This window comes from Phoca vitulina, unplaced genomic scaffold (assembly GCF_004348235.1).
Source record: "Phoca vitulina isolate PV1807 unplaced genomic scaffold, GSC_HSeal_1.0 scaffold4, whole genome shotgun sequence".
In the NCBI taxonomy this organism is placed as follows: Eukaryota; Metazoa; Chordata; class Mammalia; order Carnivora; family Phocidae; genus Phoca; species Phoca vitulina.
The window spans coordinates 5,441,859-5,455,799 of NW_022589707.1; positions in this window are offsets into that span (position 1 = coordinate 5,441,859).

Genomic DNA, 13,941 nt, shown 5'->3' on the forward strand with positions numbered 1-13,941 from the left:
GTCAGTGGGCTCCTCCTATAATGTGTATGTTTCAGGGAAGGCAGGTAGAGAAAGCATGAAAGAACACGAAACACATCGGCCATGATCCTGGCTTCTGTAGCTGGTCACGAGGTCTGCATTCATAGTCATCGTGACCTTCTTCTTCCATTCCACTTTCCCTCAATCTCTACTGGCACTTCAGCAGGACAGAGTTCTTTCTTGGGATGAATCACGACTTCATTCCCAGAGGCAGAGGGGCTGAGTCTATGGGGTCCCAGCTTCACTGGGTGGCTGCAGTTTTTGTTACCTAGAAATATCAGACAGAGGAACACATCCCAGGGAATTCTCTGGGTTCCAGGCATAGTCCAGCTTGTCGCTATTATGCAGGAGTCACCAAATTTCCCTTGGGTCGTGGGGATCATTCATTTAAGCAGAGATAATGCCCACTTGATGAAAATATGTCAAAAACATCTACCCGTTACTGTTTACCTTTTCCCCTCATGTTATCCACTTGTTTTGGGTGTTTGCTTGTTTGGGGTCTATATTTTTCCAGTTTTTCTCCTGAAATTTTCATATAAGCACTCCTTTTAAACATCCACGAACTCTTTCTTATTCTTTGTTGTTTGTTTTGACTATATCTTTTTTCCTAATCAATGAGCACAATATGTCCTCAGATTTTTCTGAAAAGAAAAAAGACACTTGGAATTAAATTAATGTCCTTGTCTTTTCCCTGAACTATCTCTGTTCCCCAAAGTCCATATTCCGTTGGATTACCTTGGTCTTTCCCTTTTATGTTACTACATAAGTAAGGGTGATTAATGAAACAGTCCTCCAGTTTTTAATACCTCAACCCAATAAAAGTCGTTTTGTTTTGTTTTCTTTTCACATGAAGGCCATTGCACATTTTCCTGGTCAGGAAGCTCCCCGGGGCGGCTCTCCTAAGAGATGTTACTCAGGGATCCAGGACGCCAGGACCCAAGGCTTCCCAAGGTTGACACAAAAGGTGAGAGAGAGGAGGATCGTGTGTTGGAGATTTGGAGTTTGGGGCCAAACCTTCAGAACCAGTCATTTGGCCCCCTCTCAACCCCAGGGGACTGGGAAATGTCATTTTCCCAGAGTCCCAAGAAGATAACAAAATGGTTTGTTAAAGTGATAGCATTCTCTTTACCACAGCTGTTTTCTTTTTGAAACCAAATGTCTGCTGATACTGTTTTCCAACCATGTTTATGAAAAAAAAAAATGTTGATTATTACCTATAACTGACTCATGTTTTCTGCGAAGTAGTGGCTTCTTCCCTGCATGAGAAGACTGACCGCACGCTCTCTGCTTGTGGGTGTGGTGGGTGGACTGGAAGGCTTTGCTCTCAGATAAGCAAGCTGGCAACCTCTTCTCTGGAAGCCACTGCCCCTCTTGGTTAACAGTTTAATTCCTTCGAAAGACGTGTTTTCCAGCTTCACCTTATAGACGTGTTCTCTACACATACTCATACATATGGCGGTCAGAAAGAGACTCTGACCCAGAAGCCATTGAACATATAATTCTTCAACCGTGTTGGGTTCTTTCTCGTGTTCTGACTATGTCCCTGTGGATTGAGGGAACCCTGAAAAATGGCCCTCACTTGCTGCTTTCTCTGCTACCTGTACCAAGGTGTGTCTCTCTCTGCTCTGATTTCTGTATCACTTTGGCCATAGCTAGTTTTGATCTCTCAGAAACAAATAAAGTCTTGTTTTGCTATTTCCCTTTCACTATCCAGCAATCATATTAATTTCTTTTCTTTTATGCATCTTTACCAAAACCTATACTTCAATAGTTCGTTGCTTTGTTTTTGTTTTTTGGGTTTTTTTTAGAATAAGGAAAGGTCAATGATTTTTTTCAGTCTAATGTCTTAAGCTAAAAGCTATATGTTTTTTCACTTGGCAATAAGTGGTTTTCGTGCCAATATAATTATTTTCTGTATCATTAAATAATCTCCTAAGACAAGTTTTGAAATATGGAAATTAGTCAATTTGGTGTACCCTGATGTATCTTCTGACTTCCTCTGGTTGAACATTTAGCTTTTTTCAGTATTGTTTTTGACAATTATAAACAGCTCTGCAATGGACATTCTTGCACCTGGGATGCTAAATATCTGATGATTTTCTTAGATCACATTCCTTGAAGTGGAATTGCTGACTCAAGGGTATTTGCTTTTTTTAGGACTTTATATATGTATAGCAAATTGCCCTCCAGAAATACCATACTGTTGTATAAGCCCATCAGCTGTACGTATTATCATTAAAAAAATCTTTATCAATTTATTTATACTAGTAGCACTACTAATTGGGCACGTTGGTTTCCTCAACTGTAAAGGATGGTCTAGGTATTGGGAGTCTGGTAAAAACTAAACAGGTACATCGGACATGCCCATCACAAACTAAATATAAGGTAAATTTTGTTTTAAAAATGATAAATTATTGAAAAGAAAAGAAAATAACTAGCTGGCTGTCTTTCAGGGTCGTTATGAGGATTAAATGAGATAATATATGTGAAAATACATAGAAGTGGTGTATATGTAGTGTATAAGTGCTAAGTATTATTGTTCTCCGTTCTTCTTATCCAAGCTTCTTGAATGCAAGAGTTATCAAAATCCCAAAGCCCTAGACAGACACAGGAAAGCAAGCAAATCATGTGCACAGCATCTGAGCTTGGGGGTGGGTCGTAGGACTGACCCATCTCTGAAGAAGATCAAAGACACCAACAAAGGGTTGACCTCAGGCAATTTACTTCCCCTTGGCCAAGCATTCAGATTTCCTTTTGATTACAGATTTATCTGAGCATCTGTGTGTGAGCCATTTATCCACCAGACTGCCATTGTCTCCTCCCTGTACTCCATCCCTGTGGCTAAGTGATTTTCTGCTCACCCCCACTCCCACTGAGTCTTTATAGGAATATGACCCAGGAACGGAGAGAGGACACATTTCTGGTTCACTCAAGAGCTCTGGGGGTCTTGATAACAGTGGGCAGGAAGGAAGGGACAGAGTTTTGAAAAGACTAAAGATGAGAGAACCAGCATAGTAAACTGTGGGTATTTAAAGGGATAATCTTAGGTATGGAAAGATGAATGTATAAAATTATTAGAAAGTTAGGTCCAGAACTTAAAGACCAAAGAATTTGGGTTGGACAGGTGGAACGATTGATCAGATGTGCTTCTGCCTTGAGCTTTTCTGTAAATTTAGGGTCTTTGGGATCAAATATTGGCTACACAAAACATTTTATGTTAAAAGCCTTATTTTCTGGGACACCTGGGTGGCTCAGTCATTAAGCGTCTGCCTTTGGCTCAGGTCACGATCCCAGGGTTCTGGGATCGAGCCCCACATCGGGCTCCCTGCTCCGCAGGAAGCCTGCTTCTCCCTCTCCCACTCTCCCTGCTTGTGTTCCTTCTCTCCCTGTCTCTCTCTGTCAAATAAATAAATAAAATCTTAAAAAAAAAAAAAAAGCCTTATTTTCTTCTTCCCCCTCTCTTCCTTTTCCCCCTGCTTTTCCTGCCCTGGGGTACACCCTAGTCAATTAAATGAAACCATTGTTTTACGTGGACGTTCAGTTCTAAAATATATTCGATTAGGAATAAATGTCACTAGACCCACTCACACGGTCTTTGTGTCCTGCTTTGTCTCCTACTTGTGTGCCCCGAAATCAGCTCAGCATCTTCCATGTGCTCCCTTGTGAAGTAAATGAGCCAGGCAAGTGTCAAAAACAAGGGTGTCCTTTTGGAGTTTATATCAATTAGGTTATGCATTCTTCTACAGGTAGGAGATATTAAATCATCATGGTTTGAACAAACAAATAAAACGTTTTCATTTACATAAAAGAAGCCCAGAGTGAGGCAGCAGAGAGCTGGTTAAAAAGGCTGCAGAGTGGTTGGGCAAGAGAGAAGTTTATTCTCTTTTGCATAAAAGCCTGAATGTCAGTTGTTCAGGGCGGTTGTAGAAGCTACACAGTGTCTAGGACGTGGAACAGCTTTCTGCTTTGTGCTCCCCAGAGCACTAATAGTCCAAACTTGAGCAAAGGCATCCCACTCAGGCACCAAGGAGCAGAATAAAGGAAGGAGGACAGAATGAATGTATTAACTTCCTTTTAGGACTTTTAGTGAAAGTTGCGTACCACACTGGAGCTTTCATCCCTAAGTCACATGGCTCTGCCTAGCTATAAGCAAATCTGGAAAAAGTGCTTTTTTAATTCCAAATTTCCATATGCACAACTACATTTTTTTTTTTTTTTTAAAGTAGGCTCTATGCCCAGTGTGGAGCCCAATGCAGGACTTGAACTCACAACCCTGAGATCAAGACCTGAGCTGAGGTCATGAGTTTGGACACTTAACTGACTGAGCCACCCAGACACCCCTCATATGCCCGACTAAATTTAATTTTGGTTTATTAGAATAGAAGAGTGGAGAACAGATATTGGGGAGCACTTTTTGCCACAATAGAATAATTTACCTGGTAGAGAGCATGGGAAAATAAATTGAAAATATGATAATTTATCAACTAATTAAAAAAAACACAGAATTCTAATTCCAGTAAAACCAATAAAAGTTATACAAGAGAATAACTGTAGTTATACCTCTATGACTTTGAAAAATAATTATTTGTGAAGGCATGATAACAGAAACACCATTTTAACTTTTCAGCTTTCAGAGTCAACTTCATAGACAAAGCACATAATGCTTGGTCATGCTACAGAATAGAATGTAAATGGTGTCAACCTTGACAATGTATAAGTAAAATTATAGATGACAAATTTCATGCATGGAAGGAAGGAAAAGAAACAAAGATGAAATTTAGGATACCAATGACATCACATTATGAAGTAAGGAGTCAAGAGGTGGTATGGATTTTTAAGGGATAAAGAAAGATGTAAGGACGTGTCCATTGTGAATATTGTTTAGAGGTACAAAAATAAATAGTTTATATTTATATTTATTTATAAATGTATAGCAAATTGCCCTCCAGAAATACCATACTGTTGTACAAGCCCATCAGCTGTACGTATTATCATTAAAAAATATATTTTATATTTTTATATAAATTTTTATATAATTTTTTATAATTTTTTATTTTTATATATATTTTTATATTTATATTTATTTATATTTATATTTATATTTATTTATATTATTATTTTATAAATAATAATATAATTATGTGGGAGTATTGGGCTCAGTTAAGAGAAGGGATAAGGGAACTAAATATTCATCTGTGAAGACTATCCCACAACACTCTGGTGAGGTGTCCCTTCCCAAATGGTGAAGGGAAGTGTAGGGGGGCCATTCTATGGACTGAGAAGATAGACAAGAGGATGTCACTGTGATCTGAGTGGATAATATAAAAGTTATACGCTGGATGAATGGATGAAGGAATGAATGAGTGGTCCTTAATGCAGGAGAATTCCTCTTGTTCAAGTAGATGCACCTGATTAACCGAATGGGATACAATAAACCATTTGAGCCCCCTGTACTCCCCACATGACCTTCCAGTTATCATCTGCCTTCCTATAAGGCCTTCCTTCTCCCAAGGAAACTATGTGCTGGGGCTAAAGAGCATGTCCCCAGAACCTGTGACAATTTTATTTTTCATTATTGAATTTTAAATTTATAAACTGGTATTCTAGGTCATCAAGCAACCTTTGAACTTGGATAGACCATGAGAGACTGATCTGCCCTTTCTGTGCTGGTATGAATTTACGAGCCTGGAAAACTTGGGATTGCATCTTGGGCCACGATGACCTCATGAAGGGGTGTGGTGCCACATGGAAATCTTTTGGTGGTCAACAAAGCAGATCTCCTGGAGATGTCCTTCCTCTATTACTTCCTTCCTGTCCATCTATGCAATGTTTTTTAAGGGAGTTAAGCCCTCACTCTCATAAAACTGGGTAAAGCTGGCTTCTTTGAAGTTGTCTTCTACCACTGACCAACTGATCTCTCTCTCTCTGTACTTCTGGGACATTTTGTGAGTCCCTTCATATGCCTCTTTGTAGCCAAAGCTTCCTTCCAGGGAGGAATACTTTTCTTTCCTCGCTGACATCCACTCCTATTCCAAATACCCCTTATCTTAGGTTCTCAGGTCCTAGTTTCTCAGTCTGTGAATGCTTGGGTTCAAGTCCTGGCTCCACCACTACCAAGCTATGGGTGTCGAGTAATGAACATTACTGAACTTTAGGACTCCTTATTTTCATCCATAAATATAATGGATTGACCTTAGTGAACCATGAGACCTCCCATTGTGGGAATTTATGATATGGACTCTTAGATGGACTTACCTAGACCAACTTTCCCAATATAATCAACTAAAGAGATGATTTTATTTTTACAGATAAACAATTCAAGGGTTTAAAATGACAGTAATTGTTTTGTTTATTTATCCTAGAGAGAATAGTTGATGCTTTGTGATAATTACCCAAGTTAGAAGCCAAGTGCCCTCCCTCTTATAAGCCCTGTTGACCAGTCCACTCCTTTAATGAGATCCTCATAATCATTCATACTCCCCAGACTTTCACCTGTATGCCTGGGTCTGCTGCCCCGCCTTTAGTTGGAAACTGCTCCTCAGGCCTGGCCCTCTGCCCTCTGCTGGTGTGGTCAGTCTCATTTGCACCTGCGGCTTTCTTGCTTCCTTCCTCCCCTCCCCCATTCCTCCTTCCCCTCTTCCCTCCCTCCCTCTCTCTCCCTCCCTCCTTCCTTCCTATCCTTCCTTCCCATCAATCCTTCCTTCCCTCCTTCCTTCTTTCCTTCCTTCCTTCCTTCCATCCTTCCCATCCCCGCCCCCCATCCCTTTCTATCTGTATTTGGCACATTCAGGCAACATTTTATCTAGTTGTATGCGTGTCAGAAGTCACTAACTTATTTATATTGAGCACATCTTAAGAATACAGCCAATGTCTCACAAGCTCCTTACCTCTCTACACTTAATTTCTTTACTTTCTTTATTTGCTTTCTGGTCTCTCTAACAGATTCTCATGTTCTCACAACATTAGATATGTAACGTATAGAAATGTTGGACATGTGCCATTTCTAAGTAGTATGGCACACACACATGACAAATATCTCTCAATTCCTTCCTTCTCGGTTTTTCATTCCAATGAACACCAGTTGTTCTGTACCAGCTTCTTTCTTTATCCTTGTCTTCTTATCCCTCACTTTCCTTGGACGTGGGGACATTGTTCGGAAGAAATATGGGAGTTCACCTGACCTAGACAAGCCTCTGCTGTTAGTGAAAATACCACAATAGGGGTGACTTCTGCTTCACGTTTGTTTCTTCCTTAATTATAGTTTCATTAGGCCTAGAGGGAGCGGCCACACCTAGGGCTTTTACGAACCGTGCGGAAGCCAGCTCTCCCTTTCTCTCTCAGGGTGTGTGTGTGTGTGTGTGTCCCACATGGTGACACAGCCTTCTAATGCAGAGCTTGCCTCAGCTACTTCACCAAGGACCTGAGGGGTGGTGCAGAGGAGCGCTGGAGGAGGAAGATGGTATCCCTGACAATGACCTTATGCATCCATTAGGGGTCCTCACTTCACCTTAACTCCCTGTACTTTTCAACTCCTTGGTGAAGGATGTAATATTAAACCTCCAAAGACCACACCCTTGCCATGCAGGAGCTCCTAGGTTATTCACTGTTCATCTTGCTTCCATCAATCATTGGGTCATATTAAATGTAATATTTATGTCCTTATGGGTAGAGAGATATTTGAAATATAAGCAAATATGCTTCAGATATAGATACGTTCATGAGTAAGTCTCCGCAGACATACTTAGCTACTACGCTCACTGTTTTTTACTACTGTGATCAAATGAAGTAATGGTGTCTTTAGGAGACCTCTAGCTTACGAGGAAAAAGGTAGAGGAAGGTTCTTTATCGAAGTGCATATCCCTAGGCCCTACTTGGGCCCTGGGCATATCTTTTACTGACTTCTAGCTGCATCTTATGCTTCCTTAAATAAGTACTAAATAAGTGTTTATTAGTGGTAGTAGTATTTTTGTAGTCTGATTCAACTCTGAACTTTTTTCTCTCTTTCTCATATTCCCTGATCTCTTCACAACACTCTTCCTTTGAGCGTATCTGGCTTCCCTTGGAGACTCTTAATCCAAAGAGTCATTTCCTGAAAGTCCCAATTTTTGTGAAATTCCCCTTGTCTTTCAAATATTTGAAATTCTTTTTTTTTTTTTAAAGATTTTATTTATTTATTTGACAGAGAGAAACACAGCGAGAGAGGGAATACAAGCAGGCGGAATGGGAGAGGGAGAAGCAGGCTTCCCGCGGAGCAGGGAGCCCGATGCGGGGCTCGATCCCAGGACCCTGGGATCATGACCTGAGCCGAAGGCAGCCGCTTAACGACTGAGCCACCCAGACGCCCCAAATATTTGAAATTCTTAACACTGCAAATGCATATGCTCACAGGAAAAAATCTTGTTTTGTTTTTTGCTTGTTCAACACTCTTGGGAAGAGGAAAATTAAAAGTATTTCATCTCTTGCCTCCCATCTGAGCTTTCTCTTGTTTCTGTCTCCACGGCGGGAAGCAAAAGCAAGCATTTACCTTGATAATGGGCACACCACCATCATTGAAGCTTTGGTGCCAGACGACCTTGGGCTGGCCTCTTGGCTCAAGTACCCGCTAATCTTGCGGTCGTGGGCAGAATTATGTAACTTATCTGTTCCTCAGCTTTCTTATCTGTGGAGTGGGGTTGATAATCAAAGCCCCTGGAGCATAGGGTCTTCGTCAGGATAGAGCTGTTAAACATTTCAACACTAACAACAGGGCCTGAGGAAGCGTAAACACAAATAGATAGTCGGGGTGAAGGGCATGTTTCTCTGCACACAGCAATGTGAATCCTGGCTGTTCTCACTCTCCGGTGAGGAATAATGTAGTGTAGTAGCTTAACCACACGAGCTTTGTGGTCGGTAAGCATTAGACCGAACCCAGATGATGCCTGTGTTGTGTGACCTTGGGCAGGTGATTTAGTCTCTCCAAGCCTCCATGCCCTTACTAGTGACTTGGAATAGGATGATGCAGGTTTACTTTAAGGGCGATGATACATGGAAACCACTAGATTGCACCTGAACATAATAGCAGGTTCTCTATTAGAAAAAAGAAATTGCCCATGCCTTCTATCTCTTTAATCCACTAATTTTAAAACTTGTTTTGGGAATTTCTTTGTCATTTCAATTTGCATATGCAGCTTATTGTTTTTCATAAGACGCTTTCTTCAGTAACTCTTCACTTTCCCGAAAATTTCCCAATTTGCTTCTGTCTCAACTTGCTCCAGTGAGAGAAGCTCCATTATAATGGAGGACCCGCCTCCGAACAGAGCGCTGAAGATTCTAAGCGGAGTTCTAAGTGAGGCTTTGTCACATCCTCACTGATCTTAGTAGTGCAGTCAGGAGTAAACACCCCTGACAGGTCAAATAATCGTTGCTATTGATGTGACTCATCACAAGTCTTATGCTGGAATCTTAGGGTGTGCGCAGGAGAGAAGAGGTGCGTGTGCGTGTGCATGTGCATTGGCTTCTCCCATCCAAAGCCTCATTTTCCCTCTTTGGGACACCTTGCTCTGGGAGTGACCGCAACCGGACGCCCCGGTTCTCCTTCTGACTTTCCTCTGAATGGCTGTCCTTTTTGCCACCTGCCAAGGTTTCCGTGATCCCGGGAGCCACACCCGGAGCTCCGCGCGCCGGCTTCCACCACCGCAGCGGTGTGACCTGGTCCCCACCCTCCATCCTGTTGGTAGCACCGGGCTCGTCCCGTTGCTATTGACTTTACGCAGCTCGTGTCTGCTCGGTGTACATAGTTGTCTTTTTCTCTCACCTTTTTTTCTGAACCGGCACCTTCGCCCTGTCTAGTTCTCTTTCGATACTGCTCCTCGTGCTTCTCTCTCCCCTTGGGAGCTCTCCAATGCGGGCACCGAAGGAGGGGTCGGGGAGGGTGGCGGCCCGCACTGAGTACGCTTGGGGCATTTCTCCCACCCTTCCTGCGCTCCTCGCTCCTCATTATTTGAAGTCCACACCCCTCTTGAAACGGATAGCTTAGATTCCTCTGCTGACCCATATCACCTCCTAGAATGATTCAGTAGCTGATCTACGCTCTTATCTCCAGAGCGCCCCGCTTCCCCCCCGCCCCCCCCCTCCCGGCCCTGCCCCACATCCCGGTAGGAGCTCAGTCTCTGGATTCCTTAACCCCACAAGGTCTTAGATCCCACACCCCTCGGGCCAAGCACTGAACGTGCCTTTATCTTACAAGACAGTTCGTTCTCAGCATCTTTTCTTTCAGAGTTTCCAATCCACATATTCTCTCTCTCCCTGTCTTGGACCATTCACTCATGCCATTCCTTGTTTCTGTCACTTATACATCTGCAGATGGACCTCCTGACTTTCTATGAGTCTGAACTATTCTGGCACCTTTTTAGATGCTTTTCTCAATAGGCATTTACTGTGGACTGAAGAAGAGATGATGGGGTTTGAGCCTAATGACTTTAATTCATTTAGTTATCTGCTCAAAATAAGGGGAGTGAGACCGGGCTCAGTGGATGGTACTCAATAGTGTTATATAAATACATCTAGCTCCAAAAATACAAACACTGCAAATCAGACAAAGGCTCTCTTGACATTTTTTGCTGCTTTATTTTTCAGAAATAACTATTAGTATCAATCTGGTGTGCATTTTTCCAGCCCCTTTTTTCTCTCTTTATTTGCATCCCTTACTAAAATAAGCCACGTGGGAATGGATAGCAGGCACTCAGTGAGGACTGGTAGAATGAATGAGTGTGCCCGTGCACACACACATATACATAAACTGCTTTGTGTATGTGTTTGGGAATATGTTTTGATATAAATTGTATTATTTTATACATATTATTTGGCAACTTGGTTTTTTCTACTTAACAGCATATCTTGGGAATATTTCCATGGTACCACAAATGGCTTTATTTCATTCAACAGTACCGCTGCCTAGTACGGTATGTTATGGATAGTTATTTTCCATCCGTTTACTGATGGGTATTTATGTGTTTCCTACATGTTGCCATTTATAAACAATGCCATAACATAAATCCTAGCAAAATTGACTGCCTGCATGTACATGTATTTTTATGGAATTGTTCCTTTGAAGAGAATTGTTCAGTAAATGTTATGTACATTTTTAATAAACATTGCCAGATTACCCTCCACAAAGACTGCTGCCGCTTCCACTCCAGCTGTGTAAACTGAGTATGTATTTCCCCACATGCTCACCAACGTCAGAGATTATTGATTCTTTTAATTGTGCCAACCTGATGAGTGAAATGGTGTTTGTTTGTTTGTTTTAAATTCACCTTTCACTGATCACGAGTTAGAGTCAGCATCTTCCAATATGCCTCTTGGTCCTCCTCACTGCAAGTCTATCCTTGCGACATTTTTCAAAATTTCTTTTCTCCTGTTTCAGAGGAAGAACTTCCCCCTCTCTCAGTGCCCAAGAATTAATTTCTTCTTGCTTCCCTTGTTTCCCAATTACCTTCTCTCTTTGGCATCTTTCATTTTCCTGTCTTCGCAGATTTCCTCCTCTTGCCTTTTGAACAAAAACCAGATTGCAATTTCCTTGGGAAAAAAGACTTGCCTCAACCCTACTGTCCCCCTTAACTCCCCTCTGGTCTCTCCACCCACCTGCCATTTGTCACAAGAGTGCGCCACATCCGTGGCTCTCACCGCCTCCCATCAACGATACCAGTGATTTCACACACTCCAGATTTTATTGATCTTTTTATGGCCTTTTAAATATTCTCACCCTCTCTTTTTGGTCACCGTCTCCACTTAGCTCCCAGCTGCCACCCCACTTCTCTTCTTATTTCTAGGACTACCTTCTTTCTTTCTCAAGCTTTTTTTCCTTCCTTTGCCCAAAAGTATATGGATTTTCATCCATTCTTGTTTTTGGACCTTTGTTCTTTTCCTACACTTTGGACATCTCATCCATTCCAAACATTTCAACCCTTATCTCTGTGTCAAGGACTCCCAAATCAGGCCTGATATCTCATGAAAACTCCTGTCTTTTGCTTGGACTTTCCTCCGCTGAATTGGGACATTGTAACTGCAAGATCTGAGCCCTAAATTACACTGATCACCACCCTCCGCAACGATCTTTGTAATTTTACCAGTTTTTGTGGGTACCAACAGGGAGAAGAATCTTATTCTCTAACTAGCAGAGTTCTCCCTAGATAGAGACTTACTTCGTCTACTTTATGAGTCACTTTCAGTGAGGGGGTGTAGGAGAGAGGGTGACCTCAGAAACAATGAAGCTTACGTAAAACGAGGCTATGATGGAACTGCTTTCCCAGCGGGGCTGACCCACTGTTCCACCTTGGTTTCGCTGGCTGTGCTCTTCAAGAGCTGAACTGTCTGGGGCAGTAATGAGGATGGGAGTGGCTGTGGCAAGAGGAGGAAAAGGTAGCTGGCATCCTGAGTGGAAGTTTGGCAAACGAACAAGCATGTTTAAGAAAGATTCTATAAAGCTTTTCACTTGGTATAGAATCACAGATTGACGCCGTTTTTCTATTCCCCTGAAAGTGTTGCTCTACTCTCTTCCCTCTTGCATTGTGTTTGTCAGGAAAACTTCTGCCTCCTTTATCTTGTTCCGCTGTACAAACCATGTCTTTACTCCCTGGCTGCTTTTAAGATCTCTCTAACAATAGTTTTGAGCAATGTGACTATGGTCTTCTTTGGGGTGTGTGCGTGTATGCGTGTGTGTATGTGTGGTGCTTGGGTTTTGTCAGGCTTCTTGGATCTGAGGGTTTAGAGTTTTATCAAATGGGGAAACTTTTCAGTCATGATTTCTTCTAATTTTTTTCCCTTTTTTCCATCCCTCTCCTCCTGTGGGGCTCCAACAACAAGTGTATTAGGCCATTTGAAGTTGTCCTATACCTCACTGATGGTCTGTTTATTTTTCAAAAATTCCTTTTCCCTGTGGATTTCATTCTGGTTTGTTTTTAATGCTATGCTTTTGAGTTCATGAATAGTTTTTTCTGCAGTGTCTGATAAGCATTGATCTAATCCAGGGTAAATTTTTTTTTTTTTCATTTCAGACATTGTAGTTTTCCTCTCTAAGAATTCGACTTGGGGGTTTTAAAAAATATCTTCGATGTCTATATTTAACATCTTTCCTCTAGCCTCTTGAACATATGGGATACACTTATAATAATCATGCTAAGGTCTTTGTCTTATAATTCTCGTATCTGTGTCAGTTCTGGGTTAGTTCTGATGGATTCATTTGTCTCCCACTATGAATTATATTTTTCGGCTTCTTTGCAAGCCGGGTAATTTTTTATGGCATGCCACACACTGAATTTTACTTTTGTGTTGGGATTTTTATATTCCTATAAATATTCTTGGGCTCTATTTTAGAACACAGTTAGCTTCCTTGGAAACAATCTGATCCTTTTGTGTCTGGCTTTAAATATTTGTTAGGTGGGATCGGACCAGCATTTAGGCTAGGGATAATTATTTTCCCTGCCTGAGGCAAAGCACTTCGAGTACTCTACACAATACTCTGTGAATTTTAAGGTTTTCTAGTCTGGCTGGTGAGAATATGCACTATTTCTGGCCCTATGTGAAATCCAGTCACTGTTCTCTTTAATCCTTTTGAGTGGTGGTTTTTCCAGCCTCAGATAGTTTCCTCACATCCGTGCTCTGATCGGCACTCTGCTAAATACTAAAGATCTAAAGATTTCTAAAATTCTCTTTTTGGGCAGCTCTCTCCTCTCTCAGCTCAAGGGGTTCGCTGGTCTCTACCTGGGTTTCCCCTCGGTGCCCACAGCCTGGAAACTCTCTTAAAGGAGCAGCTCAGGCAATTATAAAACTCACCTGACTTTTCCTGTCCTTCCTTGCATGATGTCTAACATCTTAACCACTATTGTTTTATATATTTTGTCCCTTACTTCATTTTGGTTGGAAGTAGAAAATCAGCTATTTTTT